General features: G+C 42.2%; 1 long non-coding RNA gene across 5 annotated transcripts in view; it reads right to left on the bottom strand.

Annotated features, from left to right (window-relative positions):
• LOC126458144 (uncharacterized) overlaps nucleotides 1–16,290 on the bottom strand; it is a 113,642-nt gene that overhangs the window by 64,467 nt on the left and 32,885 nt on the right. For all 5 annotated transcript variants that reach the window (XR_007585580.1, XR_007585581.1, XR_007585582.1 and 2 more), the window contains one exon: nucleotides 7,320–7,386. This is a non-coding gene — a long non-coding RNA (uncharacterized LOC126458144). The remainder of the gene's footprint in view (nucleotides 1–7,319; nucleotides 7,387–16,290) is intronic.

Raw genomic sequence — 16,290 nt, 5'->3', positions numbered from 1 at the left:
AGAGATGAAGAAACTGGCTCAGAAAGGCATCATCCACCAGATGAAGGCAAAGTACATGAAGCCTTCATATATCATAATCACAAAATAAAGTCAATTTGCAGCAGTGTAAGGGAATGGAGCAATACACAGCAGAGGTATTTGTGAATGATACTGTTCAATTGACAGTAACTTGTGTTGGCTGAAGAGCCAACACCATGTTACTAGAGGAGGCTGAAATGCATGTGTTTTAGCTCACGCAGGCAGGCGTGAGGAGGGAAGAACTATACAGACATGAGGTCTGGAACATGACAAGGAATTAGAATTCAGAAAGCAGACGTAATTAGTTTAATACTTAACTTTAATCCATTAATGATGAAAGCATTGTTGAAACTGCTTTTACTGCTTCCAGCAACCCATGTTGAGTTCCTTTCAGGGTTCTTTTGATCCTTGGGAACAAAAAGGAAGTCCACTGGTGCCAGATTTGGGCTGTACGGTGTGTGGGGCGGCAATGCCATGCCCATTTTGGCCAGCAATTCAGAGGCAATAAGTGTAGTGTGGCTTGTCATGTTGTCATGGTGAACAGTCCAATTGTCGTGAATTTCTTTTTGGACACGCTGAATCCTGCAGTGCAACAACCTGAGCGCTTCACAGTGAAACTCCTTGTTTACTGTTCGTCCTTGTGACATGAATTCACTGTGAACCACACTTTTTTTGTCAAAATATTAGCATTGCCTTGATTCATGATTTGCTCGCCCTTGCTTTTTTCAAGTGAGGGGACCACTTAGTGTGCCACTCGCTGCTCTGATGCTTTGTTTTGGAAACATGCTCAAAAATCCAGGTCTTTTACCCCGTTATTACTCTGTCCAAAACTTCTGGGTCCATTTTATAGCACTCTTGCAAATCCTGGCACTTCAACAAATGCTGCTCCTTCGTCTCACTAATCACCATCTTCGTGCAGACTGCAATCATCTGAACAATTAATTGTCAGACCTCATTCACAATGTGATGCACTTTCTGCACCAAGTCATCCATTTGTGGTGTCAATGTGTGTCATTGAAGGATTCCCAACCTTCCCAGAACTTCTTGTGACACATGAAAGTTTGGCATTGTTTCATTGCCCCGTCACCACAGGCTTTCTGAAGCATTTCTAGCATCTCTCCCTCAGTTTCACAGAGAACTTCACTGCATAACACTGCTCCAAAAACTAGCCCAATTTTTGTTTGATGAGGGTGCAGTAGATGCCTCTGCATGGAGCGTGACCCTGCCTCAACAACTGCATGCAGGTGATTGACACTGGTTTCATTTTGAAGCTCACATACCCCACCAACTTCTCTGCCCAAAGCTCTGCCCCACCATTTGGGACACACTTTGTTTCTGCAAGACATTGATTAACTGTGAAACCCAGTCTGAACAAGCACAAAACATTTCATGTAATAGCATGAATTTCTTAGCACCAGCTAAACATATAATGCATAAAGAAATTTTACTGAGTGTATATGGTGTATGAACAAAACAGTTGGACTACGGATATATCGGAAACATAACATAGACGTTAATAACCCGAAACTCCAATTCAATCCCACTCCTAATCAGACAACATCTGAATGAGATAATGAAAATGGTTTTTGGTCTTCAGCCACAGAAGTTTGAACAATGAATGGTAGCAATGACATTTTGTAACCAAAAGATCCCGCTTCCATTGGGGGCCATATAGTACATCATGTTTGTGTTACAAGATTACTGCTCTCCAGAGTAGCTATTGTCTGTGCAGTAGCAGTCTTCTGCACTCAATGCATATTGGTCTCTCTGCTGCTCATCATTTGGTCAGAACCCATTATGGGATTAATTACTGAATTATGATATGTTCTGCTCTGGTTCGATCAAGAAGTGGGGCATATGTATTCTTACAGCAATGAGATCATCATTTTGACCATTAAGAATATTGTAGTGATATTTGTGGATTATTGGGAAGATACTAATAAATGTCTCCACCATCAAAGGGCAAGGCTTAAGCTTCTACTTACATGTTCAAGCAATTATTCTCACACTGTATAATTATCTGTTTTTTCCCATCAAAGAATATTTCTTTTACAGAAGCTCAAAATTTAGCATGGACTTCAATGCGAAATGCTTATAATATTTAGTTTCCACAGCAAAACTTTGTCTCAAAACCTAACAGAAAATCCAAAGAGATTCTGGTTGTATGTGAAGTATGCTAGCGGAAAGACACAATCAATGCCTTCTCGGCACGATAGCAATGGAGATGCTATCGAAGACAGTGCTGCCAAAGCGCAGCTACTAAACACAGCATTCTGAAATGCCTTCACAAAAGGAAGTGAAGTAAATATTCCAGAATTTGAATCAAGAACAGCTGCCAGCACAAGTAGTGTAGAAGTAGGTATCCTCAGAGTAGTGAAGCAGCTTAAATCATTTAATAAAGGCAAGTCTTCTGGTCCAGACTGTATTCCAATTAGGTTCCTTTCAGAGTATGCTGATGCAATACCTCCATACTTAATAATCATATACAACTGTTCACTCAATAAAAGATCTGTACCCAAATACTAGAAAGTTGCACAGATCACACCAATATTCAAGAAAGGTAGTAGGAGTAATCCACTGAATTAAAGGCCCATACCATTAACGTCTATATGCAGCAGGATTTTGGGACATATAGCATGTTTGAACATTATGATTTATCTTAAGGAAAATGGTCTATTGAAACACAGTCAACACAGATTTAGAAAACATCGTTCTTGTGAAACAAAATGTTCTTCACTTGCATGAAGTTTTGAGTGCTACTGACAAGGGATTCCAAATTGATTCCGTATTTCTGGATTTCCAGAAGGCTTTTAACACTGTACCATACAAGCGGCTTGCAGTGCAGTTGCGTGCTTACGGAATATCTTCTCAGTTTTATGACAGGATTCATCATTTCCTGCCAGAGGGGCCACTGTTCTTAGTAATTGACAGAAAGTCATCGAGTAAAACAGAAGTGATTCCTGGTGTTCCTCAAAGTAGTGTTATAGGCTCTTTGCTGTTTCTTAACTATATAAACAATTTGGGAGATAATCTGAGCAGCTGTCTTAGGTTGTTTGCAGATGACACTTTTATTTATTGACTAGTAAAGTCATCAGAAGATCAAAACAAATTGCAAAACGATTTAGAAAAGATATGTGTATGGTGCGAAAATTGGCAACTGACCCTAAATAATGAAAAGTGTAAGGTCATCCACACGAGTATTAAAAGGAATTCATTAAACTTCTGTTACATGACAAATCAGTCAAATCTAAAGGACATAAATTGAACTAAATACCTAGGAATTACAATTACGAACAACTTAAATTGGAAGAAACACATAGAGAATGTTACGGCAAAGGCTAACCAAAGACTTTGTTTTATTGGCAAGACACTTAGAAAGTGTAACAGATCTACTAAGGAGACTGCCTACACTACACTTATCCATCCTCTTTTAAAATACTGCTGCACAGTGTGGGACCTTACTAGATAGAATTGATAGAGTACTTCGAAAAAGTTCAAAGAAGGGCAGCACGTTTTTGTATTATCGCGGAATAGGGGAGATAGTGTCACTGAAATTATACAAGATTTGGGATGGACATCATTAAAACAAAGGCTTTTTCGTTGCAGAGGAATCTTCTCATGATATTCCAATCACCAGCTTTTCCTCTGAATGCAAAAATATTTTGTTGGCACTGACCTACATAAGGAGAAATGATCACCATGATAAAATAAGGGAAATCAGAGCTCGTATAGAAAGATATAGGTGTTCGTTCTTTCCCTGCACTATACAAGATTGGATTATAGAAAATTGTGAAGGTTGTTCAATGAACCCTATGGCAGGTACTTAAATGTGATTTGCAGAGTATCCATGCAGATGTAGATGTAGACATGGTATGGTGGATATGACCAGTTTATTGTTTGGAATCACACAGAATGCAGTTTGGTGATGAATTTATTTCAGTCTTTACTGCTGAGTATTTCAAAATTTATCCATACTGACCATCAGCTGAACAATTATGCACACATTGCACCATGTGTAGCTCCATACCAACCGCTCAAAATAGAAAAACTGCTACAATGGAAGTAGGGAAAAGGGGTTCATTCAAATACACTCCTGGAAATTGAAATAAGAACACCGTTAATTCATTGTCCCAGGAAGGGGAAACTTTATTGACACATTCCTGGGGTCAGATACATCACATGATCACACTGACAGAACCACAGGCACATAGACACAGGCAACAGAGCATGCACAATGTCGGCACTAGTACAGTGTATATCCACCTTTCGCAGCAATGCAGGCTGCTATTCTCCCATGCAGACGATCATAGAGATGCTGGATGTAGTCCTGTGGAACGGCTTGCCATGCCATTTCCACCTGGTGCCTCAGTTGGACCAGTGTTCGTGCTGGACGTGCAGACCACGTGAGATGACGCTTCGTCCAGTCCCAAACATGCTCAATGGGGGACAGATCCGGAGATCTTGCTGGCCAGGGTAGTTGACTTACACCTTCTAGAGCACGTTGGGTGGCACGGGATACATGCGGACGTGCATTGTCCTGTTGGAACAGCAAGTTCCCTTGCCAGTCTAGGAATGGTAGAACGATGGGTTCGATGACGGTTTGGATGTACCGTGCACTATTCAGCGTCCCCTCGACGATCACCAGTGGTGTACGGCCAGTGTAGGAGATCGCTCCCCACACCATGAAGCCGGGTGTTGGCCCTGTGTGCCTCGGTCGTATGCAGTCCTGATTGTGGCGCTCACCTGCACGGTGCCAAACACGCGTACGACCATCATTGGCACCAAGGCAGAAGCGACTCTCATCGCTGAAGACGACACGTCTCCATTCGTCCCTCCATTCACGCCTGTCGCGACACCACTGGAGGCGGGCTGCACGATGTTGGGGCGTGAGCGGAAGACGGCCTAACGGTGTGCGGGACCGTAGCCCAGCTTCATGGAGACGGTTGCGAATGGTCCTCGCCGATACCCCAGGAGCAACAGTGTCCCTAATTTGCTGGGAAGTGGCGGTGCGGTCCCCTACGACACTGCGTAGGATCCTACGGTCTTGGCGTGCATCCGTGCGTCGCTGCGGTCCGGTCCAAGGTCGACGGGCACATGCACCTTCCGCCGACCACTGGCGACAACATTGATGTACTGTGGAGACCTCACGCCCCACGTGTTGAGCAATTCGGCGGTACGTCCACCCGGCCTCCCGCATGCCCACTATACGCCCTCGCTCAAAGTCCGTCAACTGCACATACGGTTCACGTCCACGCTGTCGCGGCATGCTACCAGTGTTAAAGACTGCGATGGAGCTCCGTATGCCACGGCAAACTGGCTGACACTGACGGCGGTGGTGCACAAATGCTGCGCAGCTAGCGCCATTCGACGGCCAACACCGCGGTTCCTGGTGTGTCCGCTGTGCCGTGCGTGTGATCATTGCTTGTACAGCCCTCTCGCAGTGTCAGGAGCAAGTATGGTGGGTCTGACACACCGGTGTCAATGTGTTCTTTTTTCCATTTCCAGGAGTGTATAAATATTAAATTCTTAGCTAGTAATATATTTTTATACATCTTGAACATCCCTTCAGTGTTATTCAGTCTGCTCATTTAGCACACAGGTATACCCTTGAGCCCACAGACGAGCCAACATATCTCAGAGTGATGCTCGACAGGTCCCTCACATACAAACATCATTGTGAAAAAAGAAAACACAAAATAAGGTAGCTGCAAGGAATAATATCCTCAAAAAGCTAACTGGCAGTTTTGTGCTTAGAACCACTGCTTTAGGACTTTGGTTTTCCACAGCTGAGTATGTGTGCTCTGTCTGGCCTAGATCAGTGCATGCAAAAAAATTCAGCATAATTCTTAATTAAACCTGTAGGCTAGTAACAGAATGCATGAAGCCCACTCCAATGGAAAGCTCCACAAAGTTCCAGGTTTCAGCAGTCCCAAGTCTTTTAAGGTAGCTCATGAACATAACAGGCAGTTCGAAGAGACATTTTATGAGTGTAATCCACTATATGGAAGCCTTTATGGATTAAAAAGCTAAAATAAAGATATCAGTTTCTCAATTACACCTCGAATGATCCCCCGGTCGGCCACCCAATTTCAGAATATCCAACAAGTGGTGCTGAATTAAACTAAAAGTTACAGAAAGTGCTAAACTGTATCAGTACTGGTGCTGCCCCTGTAAAATTTAAACCGGTAAAATGGGTCCTACTAGAACCTGATGACAATAAGTGCGACTGTGGAGAAATACAAAACATGGAGCATTTTCCAACATGCCAAAATTGTCCTGCACATTGCTTCCTAGATGATCTCTGGCTAAGCAAGCCTGAAGCTTTTGACTTAGCACAATATTGGGCCGAAAAAGTAACAGCTCCAGACACAAAAAAGTAAAATAAGTATTGGACTAAAGACCACTGTGAAAATAACAGAAGATCATGGGTACCTTGGCCCTCTTTCTAAACTCCCCAAATCAAATCTAGCATTATACAGGGCGGGGCAAATGAAAATGGCCCAGAAAAAGGAATTCCAGGGAAAAAACAAACAGAGCAGAGGAAAGAAAATACAGCGCTAACCTGACTATAGCAGATGTTGAAAGTGACCATCATTCATTTCTTAGCAGTTCTGGGCATGTTTCAGAATGTCTTCTGATTTGTTCAAAATAGATCCTGTCTGATACCATTTTCAGACTAAGTGTTGCACAGCAATCTTTGCTGGCACTTTGACACCACTAAATTTCTCAGCAAACAACTGACCATACCATTTCCATGACTTTGTTGTCACATAACTTTCTACAGTGAACATCCGCTGCTCCACCGTTGAGTACTATCATCTCCTTTGCACTGCTCCTCTCACATTGACACAGCCTGCACTATGTTCTGAACTTCTGTGGATCACATGGCAGGCATACACATGGTATGCACATCATGAAAATGTGGTTATATGCATACATTCATGTCCAATCGTATCCAATCGTCCAGGCCACTTTTATTTTCCTGACCTTGTATTTGTACTTTGTGTCCAAATTAATAAAACTCTTATAAGTTAATTTTCCATTCTTATTTGTCTACACATTTTCATACCATGGCATGTTGCAATGGATGCTCTTCTTATGTACAAAATTTGTATACTTAAGATCAAAGTTCTACAGTTTGTCTAATTTTTTCTCCTTACAATATCTCAACATTTTCTTAAGGTATTTTGTAACAAATTATGAAAAAAGAACCACCGTTAAATGACCTTACAAGTAAGAAGAAAGATTGCAACAAGAAGTTGCATGCACACAATGCATTAAATTGTTTGTTGTAACATTACCTGATTCAAAATGATCTCGATAATATTCTTCACCCCTCCATGAGCAAAATGCCATTTTTGATTATGTCTGAAAACAGCAACAAATTTTAAATTACAATCATGATCATCACAGATGGAACAAATTTTAAAGACATGATGGCTGCCATATAACAGCAAAAAGGATTACTTAAAACAATACTGCTAAGGTAACAACACTCTTCTAATACTATTAAATTGGCACACAGATGTTTGATTATTAATGTGTGTGCTTGCAAAGCATAATTGTCCTGGTTTTGAAGCTAATGTAATGCCTGCCCTAACTGAGTGACTCATCCACAAGGCAAATTGTTCATAGAAATTACAGCAAGGAAGCATATGCATTAGGTAGAAATATTATACAACAAATAAAGAGTAAAACACAAACATACAGGATCTTGGAAACAATATCATATAGTTTTCAATTAAGTAAAATGACAGAGTAAAATAAGGCATATCCTATTAAAGCCATTTTTCCCTTTACTGTGTATCATTTAAAGATTTATTCAACATTGTATAGTTTTGATCATTGACTAAATGGTAAGCAATATTAAATCTACATCTACCTCTACATAGATTCCACAAGCCACCATATGGTGCATGGTGGAAGGTACCCTGTACCACTATTAGTCATTTCCTTTCCTATTCCACTCGTAAATAGAGCGAGGGAAAAACGACTGTCTATATGCCTCTGTATAAGCCCTAATTCCTCGTATCTTATCTTCATGGTCCTTACGCACAAGGCATGTTGACAGCAGTAGAACTGTTTGGCAGTCAGCTTCAAATGTGGTTCTCTAAATTTTCTCAAGTGTGTTTCTCAAAAAGAACAACACCTTCCCTCCAGATATTCCCATTTGAGTTCCCGAAGCATGTCTGTAACACTTACATGTTGTTGAAACCTACCAGTAACAAATCTAGCAGTCCACCTCTAAATTGCTTCAATGTCTTCCTTCAATCCGACCTGGTACCAATCCCAAACACTTGAGCAGTACTCAAGAGTAGTTCACACCAGTGTCCTATATGTGGTCTCCTTTAAAAGTGAACCACACTTTCCTAAAATTCTCCCAATAAACTGAAGTCAACCATTTACCTTCTTCAATACAGTTCTCACACTCTTATTCCATCTCACATTTGCTTTGCAACATTACACCTGGATATTTAAATGACTTGCCTGTGTCAAGCAAGACATTAATAATACTGTATCCAAACAATACCAGATTGTTCTTCCTACGCATCTGCATTACCTCATATTTTTCCACATTTAGGGCTAGCCGCCATTCATCACACCAACTGGAAATTTTGTTTATGTCATCTTGTATCTTCCTACAGTCACTCAACTTTGACACCTTACTATATGCCATGGTATCATCAGCAAACAACTGCAGATTGCTGCCGACCCTGTCCACAAAATCATTTATTATATACAGAACAACAGCGGTCCTATCACACTTCCCCAGGGCATTTCTGATGATACCCTTGTCTCCGATGAACGCTCAACGTCAAAGACAACATACTGGGTTCTATTACTTAAGAAGTCTTTGAGCCACTCACATACCTGTGAATGTATTCCTTAAGCTCATACACTCCTGGAAATGGAAAAAAGAACACATTGACACCAGTGTGTCAGACCCACCATACTTGCTCCGGACACTGCGAGAGGGCTGTACAAGCAATGATCACACACACGGCACAGCGGACACACCAGGAACCGCGGTGTTGGCCGTCGAATGGCGCTAGCTGCGCAGCATTTGTGCACCGCCGCCGTCAGTGTCAGCCAGTTTGCCGTGGCATACGGAGCTCCATCGCAGTCTTTAACACTGGTAGCATGCCGCGACAGCGTGGACGTGAACCGTATGTGCAGTTGACGGACTTTGAGCGAGAGCGTATAGTGGGCATGCAGGAGGCCGGGTGGATGTACCGCCGAATTGCTCAACACGTGGGGCATGAGGTCTCCACAGTACATCGATGTTGTCGCCAGTGGTCGGCGGAAGGTGCACGTGCCCGTCGACCTGGGACCGGACCGCAGCGACGCACGGATGCACGCCAAGACCATAGGATCCTATGCAGTGCCGTAGGGGACCACACCGCCACTTCCCAGAAAATTAGGGACACTGTTGCTCGTGGGGTATCGGCGAGGACCATTCGCAACCGTCTCCATGAAGCTGGGCTACGGTCCCGCACACCGTTAGGCCGTCTTCCGCTCACGCCCCAACATCGTGCAGCCCGCCTCCAGTGGTGTCGCGACAGGCGTGAATGGAGGGACGAATGGAGACGTGTCATCTTCAGCGATGAGAGTCGCTTCTGCCTTGGTGCCAATGATGGTCGTATGCGTGTTTGGCGCCGTGCAGGTGAGCGCCACAATCAGGACTGCATACGACCGAGGCACACAGGGCCAACACCCGGCATCATGGTGTGGGGAGCGATCTCCTACACTGGCCGTACACCACTGGTGATCGTCGAGGGGATACTGAATAGTGCACGGTACATCCAAACCGTCATCGAACCCATCGTTCTACCATTCCTAGACCGGCAAGGGAACTTGCTGTTCCAACAGGACAATGCACGTCCGCATGTATCCCGTGCCACCCAACGTGCTCTAGAAGGTGTAAGTCAACTACCCTGGCCAGCAAGATCTCCGGATCTGTCCCCCATTGAGCATGTTTGGGACTGGATGAAGCGTCGTCTCACGCGGTCTGCACGTCCAGCACGAACGCTGGTCCAGCTGAGGCGCCAGGTGGAAATGGCATGGCAAGCCGTTCCACAGGACTACATCCAGCATCTCTACGATCGTCTCCATGGGAGAATAGCAGCCTGCATTGCTGCGAAAGGTGGATACACACTGTACTAGTGCCGACATTGTGCATGCTCTGTTGCCTGTGTCTATGTGCCTGTGGTTCTGTCAGTGTGATCATGTGATGTATCTGACCCCAGGAATGTGTCAATAAAGTTTCCCCTTCCTGGGACAATGAATTCACGGTGTTCTTATTTCAATTTCCAGCAGTGTACATTCATTAGCAGCCTGCAATGGGGCACCATGTAAAATGCTTTCCAGAAATCTAGAAATATGGAATCTGCCTGTTGCCCTTCATCCATAGTTTACAGTATATCATGTGAGACAAGATCAAGCTGAGTTTTGCACAAGTGATGCCTTGTAAAACCATGCTGATTCATGGACACAAGCTTCTCAGTCTCAAGAAAGTTTATTGCATTCAAACTGAGAATATGGTCAAGGATTCTGCATCAAACAGAAGAGGGGGATATTGGTCTGTAATTTTGCGGGTCCTTCCTATATACTGGAGTCACATGTGCCTCTTTCCAGTTGCTTGGGACTTTGTGTGAGAGATTCACGATAAATGTAAGCTAGGTAATGGGCCAATGTCATAGTGTGGTATTTGTAAAATCAAACTGGGACTCCATCCACACCTGCTGATTTATTTGCTTTCAAATCTTTCAGTTGTTTCTCTACACCAGGGATGGTCATTACTATGCAATCCATATGGGAGCCTGTTCAATGGTCAAATGATGATGTGTTTGTATGATTCCCTGTGTGAATGTTTTCATGAACATGAAATTTAAAACTTTGACTTTCATTTTGATATTCAACTGCCACATGACACAGATCAACAAGGGACTGACTGAAAGCCTTGGACCCTCTTAGTGATTTTACATAAGACCAGAATTTCCTCAGGTTCTCTTCCAGATCTTTTGCTAAGGTGATGGTGGTAGTTATTGTATGCTCCATGCATCAATCTTTTCAGATGCACGAATCTCTACTAACCTTCACTTGTCACCATTTTTTAAATGTGTTCCTTTTTGAACCTAGAGTGCAACAGCCTCTCTACTTCCTCAGCATCCTCTGGATTTTGCTATTGAGTCATGGTAGGTCTTTTCCATTCTTTATCCACTTAACAGGTACATAACTCTCTCCAGACCACAATTTACAATCTGCTTAAACTTAGTCCGTAATTCCTCTACACATCTTTTTATAGAAGAATTCTTCAACATGTGCATACCAAGAAAGTTAGTGTTATAAAAACTGGTACTGTTACAAGAATGATACTCCTATTGCCATTCCTTCAAATTAGCTGTCACAGTAAATAGAAAACTTTACCTGAGTTTCAGATGGGCACAACAAAAAGACTCCCACAATTAAAGCTTTCAGCCATTAAGGCTTTTGTCAACAGTAGATCTCTCTCTCTCTCTCTCTCTCTCTCTCTCTCTCTCTCTCTCTCTCTCTCTCTCACACACACACACACACACACACACACACACACACACACACACACACAGCACTCCACTATATGGTAAGTAGCAACTTCCCTTTTCATAATATTTTTACATTCCATCCTGGATTTTCCATTGTCTGAAAACTTTACCTCCTTATTCAAATTTAGTTGTGAAGCACATTTTAAAGATGAATACAGCAATTAACACAAACCAAAACTGCAAACATCTAAATTATCATGTAATAAATACTTAGATAGTAATTAACAAGCATTTCTATGCAAAAAAAGTAGGGCACAGTATCTCAATTACTTTTGCAGTGAAGTTCTATTGCAAAACTTCTAATAAAACTACAAGAAATTTAGTCAGCTATACATCTGTTAGTACAACAAAAATTCATGTTCAGACATTTTTCTATGATACATGGGTTGAATTTCAGATTTAGACATTTTCTATATCTATTAACCAATTGATCAATTCCCACTACATAAAATTTTAGCAACTGAGAGTTTGGAATCTAGCAAGTACAGAACTTCTGGTACCCCATCTGTGGTGTCAAATTCATGTAACACACACCAAAAAATCTGCTGAAAATTGTCCAACAACTGAGATATTGTGAAACTCTAGTCCTGAGAATTTTTTTCTGACAGTTTTCTGTACCAGATAATAGCTAACCACAAATAGACAGACACTTCTCTTATCATCATGAACAATCATATTAATCATAATACACAACAACACTGATACGCAACACCATCACTCATCACATTTGATCCATATACACTACTAACTTTGTGATGAATGTCAACAGCTCTGTGTTTCTTTATCAGTATAAACTGAATTACAGAATCTATTTCACATTTGGTGGGATTTACAATTGCTTGTCTTTAACAAGCAAACAAGACTCAGTGTAACTTTCTTGCTATCTCAGCTCCAAACCCACTGGCCTATTGCAAGATTCAGTATTGTGATTCTTCCATATACCCCATTACTTCCACAACGCACAAAAACAGAGGTTCCTTTCCAGACAGCTCTCATGTTTACAGCTTTAATCTCTTACAGTGTATTAATTTCGCTATTTCTTTCATGGGAGCTATCAGAGGGTGGGGTATACCAAAATACAGTGCCAGAGAGAAAAATATGCAACACCATCAAAGACGGTGTTCAGTGGCACCAGAGTATAATATGTGCATAATGATGGGTTTTAGTGTTAATGGGTCAGTTGACACTGTTATCAGCCATCAGATGACACTCAGGAAGTCTGTCTCTGCACCACTGCTTTGACTCTGTAAATGCCAAGTTCAGGAGTGAATAGTATTTGCAACATTCATTCAGGGGGTACAACCACACAGCACTGATAAATATGTACTCCAGTTGGAAAGCTTCAGCCATTTTAACAGGGTCACACTGCATGCCTGCAGGAAGCTGCATGGCCACATATGTGGATTGCTGTACATTTTAGGCACACTGCGTCAGTGGTGTGTAGCTACTTTTAACAGTGGTCTGTGGAACATTTCCACACCTATAATCCAGGTACTGGCCTTCCATGAAGTATAGGTGCATGTCAGAATCAATCCATTGTGTAAGCGGTGGCAGGCAACTGGATATCTACCAGGGACAAAATATGGACAAATGTTGCACCTGCTGTATCATTGGAAACCATCTGCTTGCAGCATGATTAACATCACATGTGCCTCTGGCCATGCTACCACTGACACCATGACACCACCAAGCATGACTACCCTTGTGTCATTGACGAGGTGACTCACAAGTGAACAGACTCTATTTTCTTCAGTGATGAGAGTAGGTTAGGTCTGTATGTTAGTGATGGACTTAGACATGTATGGTGTAGGCATGGTGAGCTGCCATTCCACAGAGCATTCACCTTCGATACTGTGTCCTATTCCAGGCTGTGGGATCCCATGAGAGGTTTCTGCAGGGTCAAGTAACTAGTATCCACTATGTGGTACAGATTGTTATCCTCATACTACAGCCATTTCTTTGACTGGAAGGTGATGGGCTGTTTCAATGGGACGATGTACATCCACATATGGTTACTGCAATCCAACTGCCCAGGCCAGTAAGATCACCAGATCTCTCGTCAATTGGGCACTTATGGGACATGGTGAAAAGGAAACTTACTCATTCTCCAGAGCCTGCAAGAACCATTATCAAATTGCAATAAAAACTGCAAGGCATACATTTATTATAGCATATGAGAAGATGTGCCTGTGTTGGCACCAGAGATGGGTACTCTGCATGTTTATGCACTGCATAGGCACACTTTACTGTGATGTGTGTCTTTCATTCAGTCTGAATTTGTTATCATATACTCCTGCATTAATGAACTACCTGTCACTTAAATTTTCAACAGGTCACGCATATGTACAAGAAGGGCAGCTGAAGTGATCTACAAAAGCACTATCTAATGTCCTTGACACCCATTTGTTGTAGAATCTTCAAAACTATTTGAGCGCAAATGGAATGAGGTATCTCAAAAAGAATGACCTCCCTCATCCCAACCAACATGGATTCCGAAAACAACAATCATGTCTCTTCAAGACATCCTGTGGATCAAGGCAATCAGGCAGATGCAGTGTTTCTTGACTTCTGAAAGTCATTTAATTCTGCACAACAAACACACTTATTATTGGAAGTATGATCATAAGGGGTACCAAGTGAGATTTATGACGGAACTGAGGATTTCTTGGGGAGGACACAGCATGTTATCTTGAACATAGTTATCTTGAACAGAGAGTCACTGACAGAAGAAGTAGCTTCAGGTGTGCCCCAGGGAAGTTTACTGGGACTCTTTCTGTTCACATTGTGTAGTAATGCTAATGACCTTTCACACAACATTAACAGCTACCTCAGACTTTTTGGAAATGACACAGTGATCTATAATGATATACTTTCTGAAACAAGAGGCACAAATATTCAGTCACATCTTGATATGATTTTAAAGCAGAGCACTTTAAATGTTCACAAAATGAAAAAAGTCGTATCCTATGACTGCAATATCAATGAATCACAGATGTAATCAGTCAACTCCTACAAATATGTGAGTGTAACAGTTTGTAGGAACATGAAATGGTATGATTGCATAGTCTCAGTTATTGGTAAAGCAGGTGGCAGACTGATCCACTGGTAGAATATTAGGGAAATGCAATCACTGTACATAAAATATTTCATTCATAACACTCATGTGACCCACCCTACAATATTGTTCACATTTGGGACCTGTACCAAATAGGATAACAAAGCATATTTAACAGATAGAAAAAAGGGCAGCATGAATGGTCACAGGTTTGTTTAACCCTAGGATAGTGTCAGAAAGATGCTGAAAGGACTGAAATGGCAGACACTTGAAGATAGACACAATCTATACCATGAAAGCCTACTTAAAAAGTTTCTACAACCAATTTTAAGTGAAGAAGCTAGGAATATACTATACCCCCTGTGTATCACTCCCATAGGGATTGCATTGACAAGACCAGACTAATTACTGAGGACACAGAGGTGGTTAAGTGATCATTCTCCCCATGCTCCATATGTTAATGGAATGGGAAGAAGCAGCAACTTATGGTACAATGGGAAGCATTCTCTGCCATGCACTTCAAAGTGCTTTGCAGATCATAGATGTGCGTGCTGCTATTTTTTACTGTGATTGATTATTGTCAAGAAGCATCGTAAGGAAGTAAAAGTACTAAGGGGCATGCCAAACTATATAAAAATCTGTGTAGAAGTTGCTCTGGAATTAAGACTGCATAATATCCTTATTATGTTGTGCCACAGATATTTTATTGCTTGATGGCAAGTTACCCCAGACTATGATACCATAGACATTAGTGGAAGGAGCTTATAAATTGTAGTTTAATCCCTTTCAACAACAAACCAACCAACATTGACAAATGAAATTAGGAAAAGTATGTCGGCTCTCTGACAATCTGACAATCTCTCCACAATCTGACATTAGCAGTAATACAAAAGTTGCAGAGCTTAGATTTAACATGATCTGTAACTTGTGACTCCCAGTTCAGTAAAAGAATTACTCCCAATCCTCTGGACTGGAGTGGGCCAGACAAAGACTCCTTGCCCTGAGAAGGCCAACACGGGAAGGAGGAAAGAGGGGGTGGGGAGGTGAGTGTAACAGTCTAGTGGCTATTTACAGAAATACAGACATCTATGTTTTCTAAGCTCCTGCTGTACAGGCTCCCTTATGTGACAGGTGTGTTCTGTGGGAATAGTACTGACCTGCCTTATCAACCTGCTTTGCATGGCAGTCTACACATCTTGGGGAAAAAAAGGTTGCCAAATTCTGGCATTAAGACTATGCTGCATAAGATGCATATTGTGGGAGTAATATCAGCCTGCTTTATCAACCTCTTTTGCAGGGATTAATATGCATAGGGCCATGCCTGTGGGAGATTGAGATGGATAGAGGAGCAGAAGGAAAGAGAGGTGTCAGGAGGGTATGGATAGGGGGAGAGTGGGCAGAAGACAAAGGGTAGGGAGAGAGAGAGAGAGAGAGAGAGAGAGAGAGAGAGAGAGAGAGAGAGAGAGAGGACAGAAGGAAATGTAAAGACAGAGAGGGAGGGGAAGACAGACAAAATGGGGGGAAGAAGAGAAGGACAGAGAGAGAGAGAGAGAGAGAGAGAGAGAGAGAGAGAGAGAGAGAGAGAGAGAGAGAGAGAGAAGAGATGGCCAGAAAAGGGGGTGGGGAGAGGAGATG

This window comes from Schistocerca serialis, chromosome 2 (genome assembly GCF_023864345.2).
Source record: "Schistocerca serialis cubense isolate TAMUIC-IGC-003099 chromosome 2, iqSchSeri2.2, whole genome shotgun sequence".
Lineage (NCBI taxonomy): Eukaryota > Metazoa > Arthropoda > Insecta > Orthoptera > Acrididae > Schistocerca > Schistocerca serialis.
Note: the sequence above shows the minus strand (reverse complement) of the source record. Positions and strands in the feature narration are given on the sequence as shown.